The sequence below is a fragment of the Centruroides vittatus genome, unplaced genomic scaffold, assembly GCF_030686945.1.
Source record: "Centruroides vittatus isolate TY-2023 unplaced genomic scaffold, ASM3068694v2 contig_3175, whole genome shotgun sequence".
In the NCBI taxonomy this organism is placed as follows: domain Eukaryota; kingdom Metazoa; phylum Arthropoda; class Arachnida; order Scorpiones; family Buthidae; genus Centruroides; species Centruroides vittatus.
Window position 1 is genome coordinate 1040087 of NW_027122041.1, and position 8730 is coordinate 1048816.

The window sequence follows — 8730 nt, forward strand, 5'->3', positions numbered from 1 at the left end:
AAAATGAGAGTATTCATTACTATTAATCGTATTACTACACTGATTGAGATAAAGGAAGAGAGAAGATCCGTTTGGTTTAGGTCACGGGCACAAGAGTCCCAAAAGTAAAAGACACGATACCGAGCGACAGTTAAAATTTCAGTGATAAAAACATCTGTTTTTATGTTTTATTGATTTTTCGAACCTTTTGTATAGCTTTTGGAGAAGTGTAGGATCACGTCTTACTTCTCTTTCATGTCTTGTTACTATGTAAACGAATTTTTTAATGTTTTATTAGAAAATTTAAAAGTTATCAATCCTTAATAAACAATTTCCTACCAGTTTACAGTAATTATCATGAGATACAAAGCCGTAAATTTACAACAAAATTCACTCAACAAACAAAAAAGATGACTTATCCGAGTAAACTTCATCTTAGATATGCAAATCAATCCATTTAGGCGATCCCACACATCACATTGGATAATATTTAAACTAAATCCAATGTTAAACATGGGACAACTTCACATTAATATACGAGCGTATAAAGTATGTAACAGACATATCCCAAAGAGATTTATAAATAATTAGAAGCAACTCATGTATACTTGTTTAAAAAATGCAGCAACGGATTTCCTAACTTTCCCGGCAATATTTAAAACTGCGCCATCTGTTAAGTTTTTATATTTTTAATTATTATAAAATAACAAAAAGCTTAATTTTGAGGATACGGCTGGGTTTTATTTTTAAAAAATTGTAAATGCTAATAACGAGTAAAATCGTTCGTCATTAAGTCCGACCCTACTCAAGATATGACACATGATCCCCCACCGGTCGACCTTTAGCCACCAAAATTTAATAGCATCTTTTCCCTTAATATACAAATTTCCCTGCGAAATATCTTGGAGGATCAATTTTTGACTGATCGCCATACTTTCCTTCTGCTATATATAACAGAACCGGGAAAGTAAAAATTAAAGTTGGCCCACCAGTGGCCAAGAGGTCTTCGTTTCCTGAACACAGGGCGTTCGGTCGTGGGTTTGCGCCTCGCTCGGACGGGCAGGACACGTGGAGTTTTCCGGGTTTTCTCCACGTCTGTAACGCCTAAATAGGGGCCAGTTTCCCTTTAAAAAAAAACCTCCTGGAAGGCATCCCCCTAGGCAGATCCCCTAAGTGTTGCGTTGTCACAGCCAAACAAACTGAAAAATTAGAGTTACAATATCAAAAACATTTCTAAACATTCTTATGGCGAAGTTTCAATATATATAAAATTTTCATTTTACTTTCCTGGTTACTAAGCCTGGGAGTGGCGTGTCCAGGATTTTGAGCATATTTGGGTGCTGCACAAAGCAGATACGGTGTCTCCTGTCGTTTTACAAAGAATGTTACTCAAATTACCTTACTTTACTTACCTAATTGACGTTATGCGTTATTGGGCTGCAATTTTAAAATTGTAAACCTATAAATTCCTCCTGTCGTCCGTCTGTTTGTCTCTCGGTCTGCCCTTCCTTAATCTCGAAAACGGGGTTACACAGATGAAAATCAAATCAGATATGGAAAGCTTAGGAGCAAGAGGCCACGATTAACTATATACGTACTTCCGATTTTCACAGGAAGTCACGTTATTTCAATTCATTATATTTATTTTTATTTTAAAGTAACAAAAATGATTTCCTTGGTATCAAAGCTGCAGCATCTGCGCTTACGGTAACATGCGTCCTTGCTATAGAATGTAACAGGGAAAGTATGGTGATCGATCCCCCGGAGATCTCGGCGTTTTAGAAATGCTAAAAACTATTTTTAATAAAAATTTCGTACAAAATTCATCTCGGAACTGGATGAACTAAACTTTTGAACGTGGCAGGCTCATCTCTATATATAATACTGATGCAATTAAATTTTAGTAGTGAATAGTGAAAGGGTGGGGAGATTAAGGACATCATGTGTCATATCTCCAGTGGGGTCAGACTTAAAGTTTTACTCGTTATTAACCTTAATGAATTTTGTAAAAAATTTAGTTTTTTTTAGAAAACGCATCTCTATCCTCAAAATTCAGCTTACTGCTCTGGGGGACTAGGGATCGAATAATCCCAGGAATTTTTCGGGGTTGGTCCATCCGGATATGTCGGGCCTCGTCCCTCCCCACCTGGTCGCCCCATGTGGGCCTGGCCGTACTCATAATGGGCTTGCAAAAAAGAGGCCCTCTTAGTGCCCACAGGGAAAGAGTTGAAAAAAAGTCTAAAGTAGTGGTAGGCCTATATTTTTGTTTATAGCCCTGTACAAATGGTGAGAAATGAGTAAACGATCGTATTAAATTATTAATTAATTATAGATTTAGTATCAAAGTTGATAGTAATGTTTCCTTCCCAACTAATATTATGAACTTGCCACAGACTATATCGGCTCACATTCGAATTTGTGTGCCGGATTCAATTTAAATGCTTCCTATTAAAAAATTCTAACCGTTCCATTCGGATCAGATTTACTGTGCAGCAGGCTTACTAAAGTTAATTTCAGTACAACAAGAACTTACTGTAATTAAAATTCTGGTTCGTTTTGACGCTCTATGTTGCAATGATGTAAGGATGTCTCAACCTGTCAAGACACATTAAACCGTTTTAGTAGCAAGAAACGATTTGTGACATGCATTACAATAAAAAACAAGTTTATCCTCACAACATATCTAGTTGTGAGTTACAAAACTATGCTGCTAGGCTACATTAGTTGAGAGTGATTCAACCACGCATATGAATTCTATGCAATTTCAGGCACTCGTTAAGTTTTGCGTCGGTTTTTATTCTCAAAAGGTGAGAGAATAATAGCAAAAGTAGAGAGTTGGCAGATGTCTGATGTTGCTGGGCAGTATGGCTTGAACAGTTCTACAGTAGGCCGCAGTTTAATCTTACAGAAGGACAGAGACATATAGGGGAACAATGGGAATTTATAGGTCTACAATTTTTTTTTTTTTTTCAAATTGCAGTCCAACAACAGATATGAAATGTGCTTATCAAGAGGTCTAAAACTTTAGTTGATATATAAGGTCCCCAAATGTGTTAATTCATCACTGGATATATGTGTAGAAAAATATACTTTAATTCATTATCAGATATATTTTTAAACTTTACATCCGTTAGCGAATTAACACACTAGAACTAACTGGCAAGTAATTTTGGGGGCTTCTTGAATATTCCATTTAATATTTGTATATAGACTAATTTAATGTAAAATTATTTCTGTTAGGACTACAAACTTAAGCGTCTAGCAAGCATTTACTGTAGTTTGCCATTAGTGTTGCCACCTTTTCAAAACTGCTGACCCGGAGGGCAGGTCATGTTTGTTTCAACAGAAGTCCCTGACGCATGAGCAATGTTATTTTGCCATGCGAAGAATAACGCGCACGCCAGTTTTAAACCAGTTAGGGACTTGTGTAGGAGCAACTTAAATTAAGAAATGAAATAACTTAGCTTTAAAGAGCTGAGAAGCAAAACAAAGGTCGACAGGTTGCTACGAAATTCCGGACAAAATTAATTGTTAATCCGGCGGACAATGAATTAAAAACCGAACTGTCCGGGTGAAAACCGGCCGGGTAGCAACCCTATTTGCCAATCAGATAATGTCATTGCTTAATCTTATATAATACTCAATCTTGATTTACATCATGTTATAAGGCCTGACTTTTATGAAAAGTCAAATTACGTTCAGTTATGACATATGTCAGAACAAATAATAACTTAAGAAACAAATCTTTCTGCAATACGGAATAATTTTTTGTACTATATCAGGATAAGTAACATATACAGTAGAGCGTCGATAAGTGGAACCAATTGGGGACTGGGGTCCTTCCAGTTAATGATTTGTTCCAGTTTCCGACTTTGTACGAAAAAATACATTAACCTGTCCGATGTTCAAATTTTTCTCCGTTGCGTATCGCTTCCTGTTGAATTTTTCTCCGTTGCGTGTCGCTTCGTGTTGAATTTTCGTCGATTTTAAGCCTAACGAAAATTTTTATAATAATCATCGAGGCTATCGTATGGTTAAAAATTATTTCTGCATTTTGTACAAACAAAATAAATATATTAAAGAATATAAAAAACATGAAAATTATACTTTAGAAGTAAATTTAGTATCAAAAAAATTCGATTCAGCACGACACAGTCCGACTGAAAATCGTTCCACTTTCCGGCCATTCCACTTACCGACGTTCCACTTATCCACGCTCTACTGTATTATGTAACTTCCCTTTTATTCAATTATTTTTAAAAGCTGAAACACATTAATATTAATCAAAAAGAACATTCACAATTTTTCTACTTACATTTACACTTAAACTATAATTTTACTAACCTATAAATAGAAAAAAATGATTAAATATTTAATTATTTTCTACACTTAACTGTAAATTTATAAGAAAGAAAACTTATAAAATACTGAAAATTGTTTTTTTTTTCTTTATTTTAAGTGCAAATAGTCAATACATAAAGTGAATTTTGAATATATTTTAGTACTTTTTTAAATACTTTCTAAATATTTGTAAACTTTAACAAACTTCACTTCTATAAGACGATATTTAAATGAGATCTCTTACACAGAATTTTTATCAAACACAAACATGTATACAGTTATATGCATAGACATTAAGAATTATTTAAACAAAAATATATAATTACTGTAAAGTACTTAGCACTGCATTTTCAATTTACATTCTTCATTAATTTATTGTTGTTCTTTCTATAATTTATTTGATGTTGTTGAGATTAAACTTTCCTAAATATCAATAAACCATTAAATTTCTGCAACAGCTGCAACAATATATCTTAAGCCAATAGATGTTCTTATCTAGGATACTAGAGATGAAATATAACATCACATCATAACATCTAATATGTTGCATTTATTCATAAATTGACTAGTGAATTATTAAAGATCAATATATATAATCTGATCTTGGAGACTCTTTCTTATTTTTTTTTAAATTTATAAGAAAACTTTCTAGAATATTTCATTTTTATTTTATTTTGAAAATGAGATACAGTTAACTTATGTTTTTAAAGGATTTTAAAAAATTTATAATTTTAAGTTTATTAATATTAGTAATTTGTGTATCAAGATGATCACTCTAAACCTTTTTGTAAGTGATAAAGAATTTGAATAAGAAAAAGTTAGTTTTTACAAAAGTTAACCAAACTTTTGGCCAATCCTATATTATACAAATGTTCATTTATATCATTTTATTAGTGCAACTAGTTATTTAAAACATACTTTGAATAGAGTTACCTTTCTAAATAAACAATATTTTTTTCACAGGCAAAGTAGGTGAGAGCTTGTATGAGAGCAGTTACCTTTGACCTTTGTGTTTTGATCAAATAGAATAAGCAGAATGTTTCTTTGTTAATAAAAGGCAGTCTTAAAGTTTTTATTTTCTGCTAGTAAAATTAACATTTTTTACAGGGGTAGAAATCACTGTAGGCCTTTTCTCCAGGTTCAGGGAAAAATCCCTATCTCCCCTCTCTCAATACCCTGTTTACAGATACACTTTAATTTTTAAATAAAGACTGTTTTGAATAAACTTTTAAATTTTTCAGAGTTAAACACTTACAAGTGTAACAATTGACTTCAATTCCTTATTTAATTATAACTAATTTCAATTAATTCAACAATTATTTTTAACAAAGTAAAAATCTTACCTTTGTAGCTACACAAAAATATTTTATATTTGTTTATAAACATTTTTTAATAGAGGAAAGTAAATGTTTCTCACTTAGATTACTAAATTACGATATATTTCTCTAAAATGCAACTGAATAATTAATCTTTTAATTAATAAATAAAGAATTCTGGTTAATTTGTGTTGTGAAGATTATATAGATGCTTACACTGAAATAAATTTCATGAGCAAAATGGAATGTAAAAGATAAAAAAGCTTGCAGAAACATTCCACACCCTATGTTAATGTTTCTACAAGCTTTCTTATCCATTAATTTCATTTATAGAGAATATGCTATTGTAGAAAATAAACTTGTATTATTTTACTTCTTTGTCCTTTTATTTGACATTCTCTTTTCCTATTGAAAATAAAGTAAATAAAGTATAAGTTTTCTAGAGTAAAGCTTATTTTCATTTTATTACTTATCAAATAAGATTTTTTAATATTGAATAGTGTGAGTAAACAAACTCAGGAAGTCAAATATTGAATTTTTTTTCTTATTATGAAAGTGTTATAAATAGAATGAGACAACTTCATGAATGTTTTATAATATTGTTTTAAATTCTACACTTTTTCTGCTTTCTTGTAGACTAAATGAATATCTTTTATAATCAAAAGTGCTTTCAGGTAAGGTTTTTATTCTCCTGATGATGGGTTGAAAGGTATGATAGCATTTTGGATTAAGAAAAAGAATTGTTTGATCTCCAAGAAAGCAAAAAGGATAAATATTAACTTGTTTGGAAATGTAAAGTTTTAATTTATTGCTTAATTTATGCATTAATTTTTAAAAAATGTAATCTATAATTACCAAAAACTGTTATTATTGAACAAACCAGACTTAGCACTCTGAAAAACTGAGAATTGGTTATTGTTGATTCTTCTTTTAGTTTTTGATGCACTTGCAAATTTAGAATTTTTAATACAAATTTTATTTCTATTCTAATTAACAACTTTATTTATTTATGTTCTTTTACTAATTTTTAAACATTAATTAACTGTATTATATGTTCTTTTTAACTAGCTAATTTACATAATTAATCTAGTTTGTTTTTGTTTCAATAATTTTGAATTTAAAATAATTTGATGGTTTTGGTTGAATTACCAAATATTTATTATTTTATTTCAATATATAAAGATGCCTGAAGGCAGTTTACTTCAGACTTACTTTCCTCTATTATGGAAATAAGAGTTAAGTCACTCCATTAAATAATTTCATAGTTATGTTTCTTACTTAATATAGTTATTTAACAATTTGGATATAATACACAATAATTTATCATAAATATTACCAATAAAATAATAATAAACGGTTGTAAGAATTACTTTTTTCAAATCTAGTACATAAAAATAACAGAATGTATTGCTGTATATTGTAATCATATTCATATAAATAATTTCAGATTTTAATTTTCTCCTGATATTATTATTATATGATGAAAAATTCAAAGTTAAAATAAAGTTAAATATTAACTTCTGTCTTCTCTATTTTGTTCTCAACTATAATCTTTAAAACATTGTTAATTTTGTTTCAATTCTATCATATAGTTAGATTATATAAGGTATGAATTACAACTAAATTTATTAGTGTTATAAAATTACAAGAGAAACTAATTGTAAAATTATTTATATATATATATATATTAACATAATAAATATCTTCAGAAAATTAATATCAATTCAGCATTGTTATTGTTATAGAACTTTTTGTAAAAATTCAATAACCTAGTATTGTGTTATGCTAATAAACCCAAAATTGCTTCATTTCACACCTAACACTATTCAATAGCAATATCAATCCAGCAGACAAAACAAAATAAAAAACGGCATGAAATTAAATACAGTAGACCCCCCTACAACACGGAACTTATCTACTGTGTTATAGGGGGGTCTACTGTACACTTGAAAAAAACCTTGTTCTCAAACATAAAATACCTAAATTAACATTAAAATTGTAATTTTAACCGAATTAATAAGGAATGGATTATTTATTGTTAATTACCAGTTGGAGATAATGATTTAGAGAATAAAATTAAACTTTAATACAATTAATAAGATGAATTATAAACAAGCAATAGAAGCAACTTTCTTAAATATTTGGAGATCTGCCAGATTTTAGAAAATTGTATTAGATTCAAATTTGCATGCATTAAATTATCTACATTCAAAGATATACATATATATATATATATATATATATATATATTCATGTAATTAATCAGTATCATTTTGCATCCATAATAAAATTAATGTGATAAAATATTTTAATATCTCTGCAAGAAGCAATTGAATGATATCATCTTTAACTAATGATTAAGTGAGGCTCATGTGACAAAATTCAAATTCTATAACCATTTTCCATTAACTATTCATATAATACATAGAATACACTTACAATAAAATAGAATTGTATACTTAACATGAACATTACTAAAACATAATTAAACAGAGTATATAAAGTCAAATAAGAATTAAAAAAAAGTTTGTTTATCAATTTTTGTCAATGTTTTTATGTATAATTCTTTGTTATCGATTTGCTTCTAACATCATTATAAATATTTCTATTACTATTTTGTAATTTTTAATAAATAGAATGTTATATCTATAATGTTAAGTAAGAAGAATCAAGATAATAGTAATGAAATAAAAATACTATTTATTCTATCAGAATAACATAATTTGTATATTAAGTCAAAAGTAAAGTCATTTTAAGTAAAATTTGTAAAGCTAATTTTATTTTTATTTAAATTAGTATTGCTTAGCTGCTTATATTTTTACTTTATCCTCTTTCCAATTTAAATTCTATAATGCACAAAACCTTCTATCAGTTTACACTGTAACTATTAAAAAAATTTGTAACTTTATCCTAATTGAAACATTTTCACTGATAAATTTCTCCAAATATTTAATATTCTTCTTAAAATTTTTATCATCCCATTTATCACTTGAAATTTTATAAGCGAATTTGTCTTTTATAATGTAGTCTAATTCTACATAGAAGATAAAAATGTACTTAGCTTACAAATTATCATTTATAGTGCAATTCCATT